The sequence below is a fragment of the Hippocampus zosterae genome, chromosome 5, assembly GCF_025434085.1.
Source record: "Hippocampus zosterae strain Florida chromosome 5, ASM2543408v3, whole genome shotgun sequence".
Taxonomy (NCBI): domain Eukaryota; kingdom Metazoa; phylum Chordata; class Actinopteri; order Syngnathiformes; family Syngnathidae; genus Hippocampus; species Hippocampus zosterae.
In genome coordinates, this window is record NC_067455.1 from 4,524,248 (window position 1) to 4,539,147 (window position 14,900).

At 44.8% G+C, this 14,900-nt stretch overlaps 1 long non-coding RNA gene across 1 annotated transcript in view; it reads right to left on the reverse strand.

Moving 5' to 3' along the window:
* LOC127600684 (uncharacterized) overlaps positions 1-14,900 on the reverse strand; it is a 75,970-nt gene that overhangs the window by 50,196 nt on the left and 10,874 nt on the right. Inside the window, exon 2 of the long non-coding RNA XR_007962385.1 lies at positions 9,959-10,061. This is a non-coding gene — a long non-coding RNA (uncharacterized LOC127600684). The remainder of the gene's footprint in view (positions 1-9,958; positions 10,062-14,900) is intronic.

Genomic DNA, 14,900 nt, shown 5'->3' on the forward strand with positions numbered 1-14,900 from the left:
CGGGTTTAACATTCTCTACCGATCCGGGGAGGAAGTAACGTTGTGGACGCACACGTATCTATAAATTCCATCCAACAATCCTGTTTCTACTGTCCGCGATCAAAATATGTGTATAAATACTCCAATTTGTACCCTGCTTTAGCTGTTCCAGCGCTAGTAATGCAGTCGGCTAAGGCTTGGACTCCAAAAAAATACCAAGCGCGGGTAAAGAGGCCCCATGGCTGCGCTTGTTCACGAGCCAGCGCAAGTGCCTGCCAGTTGGTCTGCTCTCGTGTTTGACATGGCGCAGGGGTGCGCCGTGGCCAAGTCCATTTCCACCGCCGGGCACCACGCGGGACATGTGACACGGCTTATCCCCCCCGCCCCGCGCGGTGATGAAACCGACGCCACCGGCGCGACAGAGGTCAACTCCTCTCCGCCCGAAGCCGGCGGGCGTCGGCGACTCCCAATTAAAGCGCTGTGATGTACCCCCCATCAGCGGGGTCGCGAGAGGGGACGCGCGGACACATGTAGCAGCGCTAGGCGGCCTGACGCACGGTCGAGGAACGAAGGAGGCAGATGAGGAAAAAAAAAGACGGGGAGATTGGAGAGACAGAAGGAAAAGGCCGTATTAATATTCAGAGACTCCCAGTGCTTCCTAAATATTTTATCACTTCCAGCTGTTTGATGTTAAGGAGACTCACTAGAGAGCCCACCACACACACACACACACACACACATGCACACACGCGATTTGGCCGACGCAAATAAAAATGGATAAATGTATCACAAAGCCAAACGCAAGTAAATACAAACTTAAGCAAGGACGAACTCTCGGTCGACCGCGACGCTCCGACGCACTCTAACGGATGCCTACGAGCCTACGTCAAGTACATATGTGCCAATGGCGGATTCTGGTCTGTTGAAGAGGAGAAGCTCAATTTCGGGCTACATCACAAAATGTGTCCGTTTATTTATACGTGAATTCTACTCTCCGTTCCTTTTCAAGAAAATGATCTGTGACCCTGTCATAGCAACAAGGCGTCTTTTCCAGGGTCTTAACTGGGTTGATATAAGTCAGTCTGCGAACACAAGCAACTACGATAAAACACACCGGAAATAGTCTCCAGTTCAACTCAAAACGCTCCCACGGATGCCTCCATTAAAAGACCGGTGATTGGCTCATGTCGCTGTCAATCAAAATAGAGATTCAGCCTCAAGACAGATCATCCAATCATCATGCAGAAAAGCTCAGCGTCCGGACCAGCCCATAAACGCCCACTTCCCAGAAACGGCGAGCGTCAGATGGGCAGGACAAAAAAAAAAAAAAACAGCATTTATCCAACTAGTCGTCCGTTTCAATGCATTGGGACGACCGACACTGACATTTTAGGGGAAGGTGAGCTTCCCTTGCAGTCTTAGAGCAATCGCCTCTGATATGTACGTATGCACGCATGTATGTATGTATGTATACACGTTCACGACCTTAACAGGCAAACATGAACGTGTGTTTTATTTGTAACGCAAAAAAATCAATTGACAAAGACGGGAAAATACGCACCGCGACTGCATATCGATCACCATCCGTCCCTTCAGAAGTTTCATCATGTTTATTCATATATTTACGGCCTGATTTATTTATTTGCCTATTCATTATTTGTTGGACTGACTTGTTTTGGATTTTTTTTTTCTTTCGCCGGAGAGCATTCAACTTGTGATGAGAGGCGCCATTAATTCGCAGACGGTCCCTTCGTACTCGCCGCCTCCGTGGATCCTGTCTCGCTCGATCCGTCCGTCAGGCCATCTACTTCGCTGTCTGGCCGCATCAGCCTGAATCTCTGCCGCTGTCTAACCCCCCTGTGTCAGACCGGGTTTTTCCCACCCTCCCGGTCAGATTCATCGTCTCCTTTGCCGCGTCTTTCTATATTCCTGCTGCTTGCACTAAACACACGGGCTAATAAGCTGTTAGCGCCTGAAAAGGATTCCCGACTCCCCTGACTTGCTATGCTCTGTATTTAACTCGTTTAATACCTTTAAAGATAACGAAATGAAATCCGAACTTTTCTTTCGAGTTGCATTTCAATTGCGTCCGGTGCAGAGGTGGCGGTATGCTAACAGTCGAGTCTGCGTCGTCTCTTCTTATTAAAACCTCACTGCCTGTTTAGCATGGTGCACTTGTCGATGAACTACAATTAAATATATGAATTAATAAATTAAAATAGCCAGCCGAGCTCACCTTTTATTCTTACCCTCTCAGGGACAGCGGTTACTGCAGCGGACGGCTTGTCACGTGATCAGGTTACGGGGATCACGGAAATATACAAAGACCTCAACAATTGGCGGTAAAGGGAAAAGCAGAGTTGTTGTTGACATTGTGGAACACACCGTGACGATCAATAGGGTTGTGTTATTCACAAATAGAATGATTGCTAAAAACCTGACAACAGCTAACGGGTAGAATACTCCCAAGGACAATGTTACTGATTGGACTCATGCTCCCTGGATGATCCGGTGTCAGATAGCATCAGAAAAGTGAGCCGACTTATTACTCTAAAATACAGCGGTGAAGAAGACGAGTTCGATAAAGGCGGCTGATTAAGGCGTCGGGTTGGGGTTCTGAAGAATATCCGTTCTCAGAACGTCCATACTGTAGTAATAAGTCAAGTCCTGTTGGTGGTTTTGAAAATCGATTTATAAGACACCCCTACGAGAGGGGCTCGATGTATACAGTGAAACCCCGCTATGCGACCACCTCATTTAAACGACCACCTTAAAAATACGACCGGTTTTGTACAGTCCCAAATAGAACGCCTAGGTATTGTATTGTATTGAAACCCTAGAAATGAGACCACCCAGGAATTCAGAATTGCAACCGCAATATCCGGTCCCAGGAAGCTATCGCCTCATAATTGCGACCAGGTGTGAAAATGGCAGCAAGCAAGAAGAGAATTGATTTGACCCTACAACAGAAAATTGAAGTTATTCGAGCCAGTGAGCAGCCAGGATCGAGCCAGCGAACATTGGCTGAGCGGTTTGGAGTTGCAAACGCTAGCTCTTCTAGAAAACGCCTGTGCTACCGAAGTGACTACGACGACGTGGACGAGCTAACTTGGCGATGGTTTCAGAAAGCGCGCAGCCAGAATATCCCTATCAGCGGACAGATGATCCAGGAACAGGCACGAGAATACGCGAAGGAGCTTAAAAAGGACGAAGTCTTTAAAGCGTCCAAGGGTTGGCTGGATCGTTTCAAAACAAGGCACAACATTGGAGGCGCTAAGCTGTCAGGAGAGCGAGCCAGCGGTGATATGTAGTTTTTTTTTCTCTTGCCTTATACATACATAGAGTATTCAAATGCCTAAATTTCTTTTGTGTACAATACAGTTGCATGTACAATCCATCATTTATTACTCATTGTGTGTACATGACGCTACAGTATATTGTTGCATGTGAGCCACATTACTTCTGCATTATCATTACTGCATGCCACTTCAGAAAATCAGACCACCCCGAAAATAAGACCATCTTGAGCAGTAACATAGGTGGTCTTATTTCTGAGGTTACACTGTAGTTAAGGTTTTGAAAAAAAAAAATTTTTTAAACAGTTCATCAGTTACCCGTCTGAGTGTAGGGAAAATGAATGTCGAGTAATAAACGAGGCCCAAACGTTATGTCGGCCCTCGGTGCTGGCAAGGAGTGCCGTGATAGTTTTGTCGTCTGTCACGGTGCTTTTCCTTTTGACATCGGAATGCAGAACGTCGTGAAAAGTTTGCTCTCGCGCCCACTCTTTTGTCTCCATGGTCTAGCAACCTCGGTATTAATGAGGCCTCAACTGGAACACAACAAACCGGACGAAAGCCGAGTGAAGCAAACACAGAATGGCATGCCGTCAAAACCATGTGCCTGTGGTTTGAACAGCTTCCAGTTCCTGCCCCCCGCCCAATTTCTTTGGGGGGGGGGGCAATCATAACAATCTACGAGACAAATGAACAAAGGTCATACGTTTGTAATTTTGAGATTTCCCGGAAAAATATGGCCCCCTGTCCTTTATTAACCTCGATCAACGAGCTTGCTCTTTGGCTTATTGGAAACACTCATTATGAAAGGGGACGCAAAAAAATAATAATAATAAAGAATAGCCATCACTTGACATAAAGGGACTTTTTTTTATATGCCTGGAAGTATTGTTACGGTATAGTGTCAGTCTTTTGTGTGGCCGTTGAAGTACTATTTGTGTTCCAATAACTGTTGCTCAAAGCGTTTTAACATGCTAGGTGCTAATTTGTTAGCCTGTCTATCACACTTTGCGCTGTTTGTTAGCAATAAGGTAAGCAGACTGAAGGCACAGCAACAAGGTTGTTTTGAATAAAGGGACTTTTTTATATGCCTGGAAGTATTGTCACAGTATAGTGTCAGTCTTTTGTGTGGCCGTTAAAGTACTATTTGTGTTCAAATAACTTGCTCAAAGCGTTTTAACATGCTAGGTGCTAATTTGTTAGCCTGTCTATCACACGTTGCGCTGTTTGTTAGCAGTAAGGTAAGCAGACTGAAGGCACAGCGACAAGGTTGTTTTGAATAAAGGTACTTTTTTATATGCCTGGAAGTATTGTTACAGTATAGTGTCAGTCTTTTGTGTGGCCGTTGAAGTACTATTTGTGTTCAAATAACTGTTGCTCAAAGCGTTTTAACATGCTAGGTGCTAATTTGTTAGCCTGTCTATCACACTTTGCGCTGTTTGTTAGCAGTAAGGTAAGCAGACTGAAGACACAGCGACAAGGTTGTTTTGAATAAAGGGACTTTTTTATATGCCTGGAAGTATTGTCACAGTATAGTGTCAGTCGTTTGTGTGGCCGTTGAAGTACTATTTGTGTTCCAATAACTGTTGCTCAAAGCGTTTTAACATGCTAGGTGCTAATTTGTTAGCCTGTCTATCACCCTTTGGCTGTTTGTTAGCAATAAGGTAAGCAGACTGAAGGCACAGCGATAAGGTTGTTTTGAATCCATCATGTATCTTGTACTTTCAATCAGGAGTGACAGTAAGCAGTTTGAAGTTTAGCTAGTTTTTTTTTGTGTGTTCACCATCTGGCCCAACTGCTGCTTATTGTTGGAATTACAGCGCTTGTATGCCAAATTTTTGATCGCAAGTCAAAGCAAAAAAAAAAAAAAAAAAAAAATCAGCTTAAGGATCTTGAAAATAAAAATAAAATAAATACAAATTAATTAACAAGCTAATTGTTCAAACAAATTGATCTCCGAGGAATGGCGATGGAGTCAATAGTATGCCAAAGCTGATTGGATGTTTCCTTGCATTGCAGCTAAGTTTGAGTCGCGTCCAACTTTTCCATCCATTTTTTTTTCTCCTTGCCTCAATTTTTTTTTATTTTTTATTTTTTAATGAAGCTGTATTTTTAGTGTTGTTGCCGCGGCCCCGTGGAAATTAATATGCAGTCTGAATGTGGCGGCATAGTGCGGATGCAGTCTTCACTTGCATCGCGCTCTTATTATTTCTCTCCATGTCTCTCGCCGTCTATCCGCGTGCCTCTGATCCATCTACCCCCTGTGTTCCCCCAGCTTGTTAATCAGCAGATTGTTAATGAAGGCCTTAGTTCAAAGACGGCGAGCAGAGCGAGTGAGGTGGCACAGAGCGCTCGGATGGGGAGGAGTTTTGGACCAACTGTCTGTTTGTCAAAACATGTCCGTCCGTCTGCCTCTCGGCCTGTCTTCTCCTCTGATGTGAGTCCCACAATGAGGTCCCCGCAAGGACCACAACATAGCATTTGCTCTTTGGGTTTCCCTTTCATGTTCCATTAAAATGTGAGCGCGCAGACAGAGAGACAGCCATAATGGATGAGAGGGAGATTAATTACATGTTTCTATAACGGAGATTAATTAGTATTGTTTAAACATTGACGGTGCAAGGCCGGCTGTCAGACATTTTTTTTTCGCGGTGGCACGCGCTGGCTGTTTTGACTTAAAAGGGGCGTCCTCACATCTTGTTCCTCTTTTGCGAGTGGTCGTCGAAAATTGCTGTTTTGCTTCCTATCTCTTCATGTTTTGTCCTAACCTCGTGTTAAGCTTTTGCAAGACTGAAATAATCTTCCTGACATTTATCGCAGCTTTTTTTTTCTTTCTTTCTTTCTTTTTCCTCCCCCCACAGAGACAAACCGCATCTCCTTCTAGACGGCATCACACACAAACCTCTGAAAGTGGAAATGGTCAATTTAGAAGCACTCATGAGTCAAAGCTTTCCCCTCCCACTCGGCTTTAGCGGATTCCTCAACACAGAAAGGGAAAGGCACAGAAGGGACAACAGAGAGAAAATTTAAAAAATACAATTCCGACAGCGCTTGGCCGTGAAGATGTCACGCTACTGCCCTAAAAAAAACGCCAATGCCCGTTTCCAAAGCCCCGCTTTGAGTGGGTGGCAGGAAAGGCAAAAGAGAAAAGGGCGGAGGGCTCCCAACAAAACCACATCCTGGCACCACGGGCTGACTTCACCCTTTCCAACGGCACCATATCCCCCCGCCCCCTCACCCCTCAAAATGTATCATCCAGAGTGTGCGGAAGCCAAATGGCAGTAAAAAGTCTCTGATGAATCCAAGAAGCAGATTTCCTTTTGAAGGAGGCGCTGTCTGTTACAATCGTCGCTACTCGAGTGACGGGAGGGTCCGCAAAATGTTCAAAAGAGCGGCAACGACTAAAAATAAACACAATAAACACGGAAATAACATTTGGGCTGTGACACACATTAGCGTACATGCGTGTGCTCGTTGACGACGCGCCACGTTGGGATGTCTCGGTCCTTCTCGGCGAGTCAAGCGAAAGGCACGCGTGAAGCCGGTGAACGAGGACGTAGTTAAAGCACTTTGAGTACCTTGAAGGTAGAAAAGCGCTCTATGGGTGAAAGCCCATTTGCCGAACAACTCGACAGATTCCCGACCTTTTAAGTGTTTGGGGCGGTTGGATCACAGACAACGTGACTATGGAATTTCAACCACTTTTTAGGCTTTGAGGTGCACGGCCTTTTGTCAGAGCGGGAGGAATTTATATGGTGCAGGTCAAATCGTGGGCGGCCCGGTAGTCCAGTGGTTAGCACGTGGGCTTCACAGTGCAGAGGTACCGGGTTCGATTCCAGCTCCGGCCTCCCTGTGTGGAGTTTGCATGTTCTTCCCGAGCCTGCGTGGGTTTTCTCCGGGTGCTCCGGTTTCCTCCCACATTCCAAAAACATGCATGGCAGGCTGATTGAACACTCTAAATTGTCCCTAGGTGTGGGTGTGAGTGTGAGCGTGGATGGTTGCTCGTCTCTGTGTGCCCTGCGATTGGCTGGCAACTGATCCAGGGTGTCCCCCGCCTACTGCCCGAAGACGGCTGGGATAGGCTCCAACACCCCCCGCGACCCTAGTGAGGATTAAGCGGTTCAGAAAATGGATGGAGGACAAATCGGTACACAACATGGGCGCCATTTCAAATGAGTCGCTAATTCTTGATTTCAGACTAGATCTCAAGTGTTTGTACTTGACGTAGGTCAAAGGCATCTTCACTGGAAATGTTCCACCAATCTTTAGACTTTCACAACCGAAAGCCTTAATTTGAAAGTACATTTGTCGAACCGTTCTTCCCGTCCCGAGTACATGAAACTGCTTTGAATCCAACAGGGTATAAAATAAGATTCGCAAACATCCACGGTATTAATTCTCTGATATTCATTCATTCATCTTCCTAACTTCCTCACTAGGGTCGCGGGGGGTGCTGGAGCCTATCCCAGCTGTCTCCGGGCAGTAGGCGGGGGACACCCTGAATCGGTTGCCAGCCAATCGCAGGGCACACAGAGACGAACAACCATCCACGCTCACACTCACACCTAGGGACAATTTAGAGTGTTCAATCAGCCTGCCATGCATATTTTTGGAATGTGGGAGGAAACCGGAGCACCCGGAGAAAACCCACGCAGGCCCGGGGAGAACATGCAAACTCCACACAGGGATGCCGGAGCTGGAATCGAACCCGGCACCTCTGCACTGTGAAGCCGACGTGCTAACCACTGGACTACCGGGCCTCTCTGATATTTCTTGTCCTAATATTTCCAAAAGTGAACTTTTCCCCTTCAACAGACATCTGTCTTGAACCGTGTTTCCAACCCTGCCCTCTTCCGCTCAAAACATCATTGAAGTCCAAAGTCAAGCGTCATTCCTTTAACGCTGACGAACTTTTGGGCGGCAGATTTGGAGATGTAATTTCGAGTGAAAAAAGATGTCGGCTTGAACTCTCGGAAGACGGAGATGAGGGAAAAACCAAACACAGGGTGAATTTGCGTGCATGTTTCTAACTTTGTGTGTGTGTGTTTGTTGTGTGTTTGTGTATCCTTTCTCCAGCAGGACCCCAGATCAAAACCGCAAACCCACTCTCCCTCCCCATGAATCTTTTCTCTCTCTCTCTCTCTTTCTCCACCCCCTCTCTCATTAAAAACTGCAGGCCCCGGCTTCTAATTAAATCCCACTTGAAAAGTCTTAAAGTCAGCCTCAGATTGATTCAATTTGCATTTCTGAACAGAGAACATCGCCTAAAAGGATTAATAAATTGGACGGGGGAGAAAAAAAAAAAGAGAAAAAAAAAATAACGACTTCTTTCTGCGCCACGCCGTCAGAGCTTGTGAGACAACATCCAAAGAGAAATATCCCCCCCTCCGACAAACGTCGATCCAACATATGCTCGCGCTCGCTCTCCCTCTCGCGTGTCCCTCCCAGGATGCCAGCAGTGATGGGGAGTGTGTAGCAGGACTCGCGTTTGTGTGTGCGTGTCCTCGTCTGTGCAACACACGCTCGCGGTCCTCTGAGGCATAGTTGGGAGGGAACACACGCAATCTGTGTGTGTGTGTGTGTGTGTGTGTGTGTGCATGTGCGCGCGGTAATGACGGCGTGGATGTGGATATTTGTGTCCGTGTGAATAAAGGAGGGGTAGGTGTGGGGGTGACTTTGTTGGAGCGTGCCAGAGTGCTGAAAGTGACAAGGAGGCGCAGTGGGAAAAGATCCTCGCCGTCCCGCCTGCGTGAGCGGAAACAGGCCGCGAAGATGGAGCCCGGCCATTGGCGAACGGACACCTTCGGCGACATGTTGGGAAGTCCAAAAACACATTGCCAGCGAGCTCAGCCAGACTCAATTAGTGTGATAAAAATGAAAAAGAGCGAGCAAGACACTCGGAACGGACCCAAAAGTGAGTCTGCTGCCAAATTGAGAAGCTGGTCCCGTGTACTGACTATTTGTAAGACTGCTTAACCTGTGCAGGGTCAATGGGAAAGGTGGATTGTCGGGGGCCGAGAAGCAAGGTAAGATTGATCGAGACACAACTCATTCTTTGACACGTTTCACAAACACTGGTCTCAAACTCACATGCCAATATGCGCCACGTCATAAATAAGGCTCTATTCACACTGCAGATCAATTCCGATATATATATTTTTTTGGGCCGATATGTGAATTGGAATCAGATTTTTTTTCGTTGCCTTTTTCATAAGCGGATATAATTTCAAAAGGCACAATTTGTCAACAAAGATGACTTCATGACAAGAATCCACACATGCAAGCGTGACATTCACACTTTGCCGCCCCCTACAGGACTGGAGTAAAAATGCCTCCATCGCAACCGTTTGAACGTCTCACGGTTGTGGTCGATCCCTCATTGATCTTGCCTTTCAAAAAGTTCAAGCTTCGGCAGAGTTTTGCGCTCCCTCCGTGCTCTTGTTTACATTTTTATTGATGCCGTTGGGCTGCATCAAAAATATTTCTTTGTATCTAAGTTCACTAAGAGAAAAGTAAAACACAGCCGGATGTGCGAACCCAGTACAGTTTGAAAAAAAAATTTCTGTTGCGAAGAGAAACATTTTTGTGTTCTCAAAATCCATCATTAAGTGTCCAAAGCTTTTGCCTGTGACGTCTCCATTCATAACTGCGGCTTTGCTTTCGGCGTGACTCGTAGCGTTCGATACCTTTGACTCCTGAACGGAGAGTTCCAGGTGGCAGTGTCCCGCTGACGAAGCGATGCAAGCCGGCGACAAAGGCACGTGAAGGAAATCCCGTGGAAACGTGTGGCTGTGAACAAGTGAGAGCAAAAAACACATTTTAGGGATTGGACGTCCAAGCGTCTTCACACTCGACACTGCACTTTTTTGGGTCGCCAGAAATGCACCCGCCGAGTGTGAGGTAAAAACAGAAGGACGCACAAACACACATGTAGCAGTTTAAGCCACTTGAACAATGTCTGTAGAAGACAGCACGTTTCCGCCTTGTTCTGAATTACCACTGACACGGAATGTAGACATTCATTTTTTTTAACGTCTAAATTACAGTAATCCCCTTTATATCGCGCGGGTCACGTTACTTGAGAAATGAGCCCAAATTTAAGAAATTCTCTGCCATTAAAGTACGCCCCCCCTAATAATTTGTGATTTAGTACAAAAATAAAAAAATTCAATCATAATGCACTGAAGCAGCAAAAAATGAATTGTGATATAAGGAGGGACACCTGTAGGAGGAGAGGCAAGTGGCAATTCAAATTTTGAAGTGTCGCAACAGTCGCAGATGTGACGGCCAGTCAAAAATTCCATGCCGTCGCATGATCTTTCACAACAAAAATTACGCTTGTAGGTTTAGGTGAGACTCGGCTAGATTTCGCCATGGCCAAGTCGTAATAATGCTGTAAGTATAACGGTGCCTTGAGATATGACTCTGTTCCTTGAGTACTTGGTTCTCACTTGGATACCAAATCATTTTTCGCCATTGAAATCAATGGAAATACCCTGAATCCATTCCTGACTCACAACAAAAATAAATAAATAAATCTCATGTGTTTCTGAATGAGAAAAATAGCAATGAGCATTATTATATTTTATAAAAAATATACGGCGGCCCGGTAATCCAGTGGTTAGCACGTCGGCTTCACAGTGCAGAGGTACCGGGTTCGATTCCAGCTCCAGCTCCGACCTGTGTGGAGTTTGCATGTTCTCCCCGGGCCTGCGTGGGTTTTCTCCGGGTGCTCCGGTTTCCTCCCACATTCCAAAAACATGCGTGGCAGGCTGATTGAACACTCTAAATTGTCAATAGGTGTGAGTGTGAGTGCGAATGGTTGTTCGTCTCTGTGTGCCCTGCGATTTGCTGGCAACCGATTCAGGGTGTCCCTCGCCTACTGCCCGAAGACAGCTGGGATAGTCTCCAGCACCCCCCGCGACCCTAGTGAGGATCAAGCAGCTCGGAAGATGAATGAAAATGAATGAATGAATGAAAAATATACAGTAATTACATCATTAAATCAAAAAATATGCACAAGTGGCTTAAATAGTGAAGCATACAAAGATTATCTCTCAAACTGCATGCTGGCTTTTCCAACAAATATTTCTTTGGTAAAATGTGACATTCACCAAGCTGTAAAAATTTTGTAAAAACCATAAATATGTAGTTAAAAGTGAAAGTCTTACTCAGGATTGTTCATTTGTCCCATTAAATTTGTTACACATTCAGCACATTTGACAATAAAGTTGTATCCATCCGCCATTGATCCATCCATTTGGTCCCTTAAAAAGTGGGAGGCACCTATATAAACGCTCACCAGAGTTGAAGAAATATACCCACCAAATCAAAGCTGAAAGTCCGTAGTTAAAACAATGTCGGTTTCAAGCCAAAAAAGATGAGAATCATATCCATGTCCTGATATTTATGGATCTGACTGTCGTGAGAATTTTAGCGAATTGTCAAAAGGTGACTGACGATCAATTAGGGCCAGCACTATTGAGGAGAGATGATTATGAAACCCAACTAAATTCTCAGGAAAGCAGACATTATTGAGAGGCTTGTTCATGCCACGAGCTTTCAAAAGCACCTTTGCAAGACTTATAGCACCAGAATATATTGAAAGCACCGTGCTTCATGAAAGAAATAGCCGCTGAGCAAGGCCCATTGTCCGTGCAGTTAATTGGCTCTAACGAACTTGTATGGCGGCCATAATGGAGTTGGGTGCCGGCAGCTCTGTGGCTTATGCCTTATTAATAAAGAACTAAGATCACATGGACTTACTGAGAGACAAGCGTACAATAACACTGGAGGGAAACTTGTCAATGAGCCACTCTGCAAGACAAAATCGACTTCAAAAAAAAAAGGAGAGAGAGAAAAGGACGGCATGAATATTACATAATGAAAGAAGACGATCATTATTAGGATTTAACGAGTGATTTGAAATGACAGAACAATGTGCCGTGATGGATCATGTGGGTCCTCAGAGGATAGAAAAATAATGGCGACGATAATGATGATGATGAGACAGGAGTGATCACGGGTCTTGATTGAAGCAACACTGCCCCCTTGTGGTCAACGGTAGAACGTAAACATGCTCATACTAGCTCGAGTGCAGTGTCGCTCGTGTGCACAAATTCGAGCTCCCACGACTATCAGAAGGGCGTTTTTTTTTGAAGAACACTGCGTGCATGTCCACTAGGAGTGTGACTGCGTGAGTGCTCTGATAACGGTCTCCCGGTGGACTGGTGGCGGCGAGGGGGAGGGGGTGGGGGGTGGCTTCCTTTGAAGCGATGAAGGCCGACAGGCGTGAAACAGGTCCAATCAGGCGCGTGGGCACTGCCAATTAACCCTTTTCACCGTGTGAAACCGAACATAATTGACTGGCCTGCAAGGAGGATTGGGAGGTGGAATGGGGGGTGCACGGGGCTACGGCCTGCCCAACACAGGATGAAGCCGGGCATGAGAAGCCCTGACCATGACACACACAAGCAGAGTGCTGGGGGTGTTTGGTTCTCTCCAAATTACATAGCAACGTTTGCCACTCGGTTCTTAATTGACATGGCAGCTCGTTTCAAGTTTCGCACCCTTACATCTGAATAAAGGCAGTTTTCGACTGCAGCCTCAATTCAACTTCGTTGGGTCAGAAGTTAGAAGCGCTTTCACCTCTTGGTAATGACTGTGACCAAATTGTGAAATCTGACAAAGAGGACTGGATTACATTTACAAAACAAGCAGACTGTAACACGACTAATTTCTGAAAGGAGACAACTCATTCTGATACAGTAGCACCTCCACATCCACATTTTTTTTGTAGTTGTAGTAGTAATGGTAAACCAGTCCAACTACTGTATTTTGTATTTAAAATATCATAAAACGGACACCGGACTTAATTTTGTACTTTTACAGGAAATGAAATGTAATCCAATAACTTTGTGCCAGTACTTTAAACACAAATATCTAAAAATCCTCCCTCTCTTCCTGTCTGAGTTGGAGTTAGAATGTCCATTGGTATCCAGTCAGTTAGCTTGTCATGAGCATCTTGGTTTTATTTCTTAACACAAGGACTTGACACAACATCTAGCTTCTTTCACTCCACTTCAAAAAAAGCACTGTGCCGTGGTACTGTCCGAACGACCATTGGAATGAAGCCTCAGGAAAAGTCCATATTTAAGTCAGGTACTTGCGCCATATAATTGGAAGACAGTTTATCGCTCTGTGTGGGTATAACATTAGCATTCAGCTAGCAGATTTTTTGTTGAAAAATTCGGTTTCAAACAATTACTGTCCAATTTTACGTGTTTCAAGACTACCGGTATGTAAAAATTATTATTTACTACTCAATTTTTATGGATCTTGGGATTCGTTTTAAGAGTTCTTCAGCACATCCGCAACAACAACATTGAAACACCTATGCCTGGTTGTATAAGCAGTTCACTGTATATCGTTGGATGGCTCGGCACTGCTACGGTTGCGACAGATTTAGAGAATAGAGGTCTGCATTTCTTTTCATTATTGGGTAAGTGTCCTGAAAAATTTAAGAGAAACACTGTTTTATAAGACTTCATTCCAGGCCTACTATATTCATAAATATGTATAAAATATTAAAATTCCCTATTTGTGGGTTCACTATGTTCAAATATTTTTTACTGGAACAAATAGCTATAAATAATGTCAGGTTTTGCTTCAAGCAATCTTTATTTTATTTTAGAACTAGGACACATCTTACTTAATGTGCTTAAATTGCACCAACGCTTTGTACTGCAGTAAGATTTAAAACAATCATGACTTTCTTGCAATCATTTATGAGAGCAGATATTTATACGGTGTGTGATAGTAGCCTTTTATTCAGATAGAAGTGTTTCGTGTGTGAAAGCGTCGAAACGTAATGAGCTACAATGTTGGAATCTAAATCTTTTCATGCAAATTGCAAATACTGTTGAAGTGATCTATCAATCTTTTACATCAACAATCCTCCTAACAACCAATGTACGGTACTGTAAATGTGGGAAATTGTGCAATTTCAAATAATTTGTTCATTTATCAATGCCTGCGACAGGCAGAAAAATAAAATTTTCTTTGATTATATGTCAGAAGGCACCTGTTGCCTTTCACAAACCAAAATAAATCATGGTTTCCTGAGAGTATAACAGCTTTTTATTCAATCAAGCAGGCCCGGATATCAGTTTGTTGTTATTGGGGTCCACACAGTACCTCACATTTCCTAACCTGAATGGCATTTCCAAAAATGCTATTTCAAATATGGTCAAAATATGTACACGCATGACAAAATATAAGTACTTTTCATATATTTCATTTTTGATTATACATTTTCAATACAAAAAAATTTTTAAATCCTCGTCTCACCCCTCGGGTGGTGCCCGTCCCACATTCAGCTCTGGTCCTCTACCAGAGGCCAGGAAGCTTGAGGGTTCTGCGCAGTATCCTTGCTGTTCCCAGCACTGCACATTTCTGGACTGAGTTATCCGATGTTGTTCCCGGGATCTGATGCAACCACTCATCTAGTTTGGGGGTCACTGCCCCCGAGTGCTCCGACCACCTTGAGTTTCTCGTGTTCCTTCTTTCTGATGTTTCCATTACTTAGGACCGCTACATTCACTACAACGGCTTTCCTCTGCCCTTTAT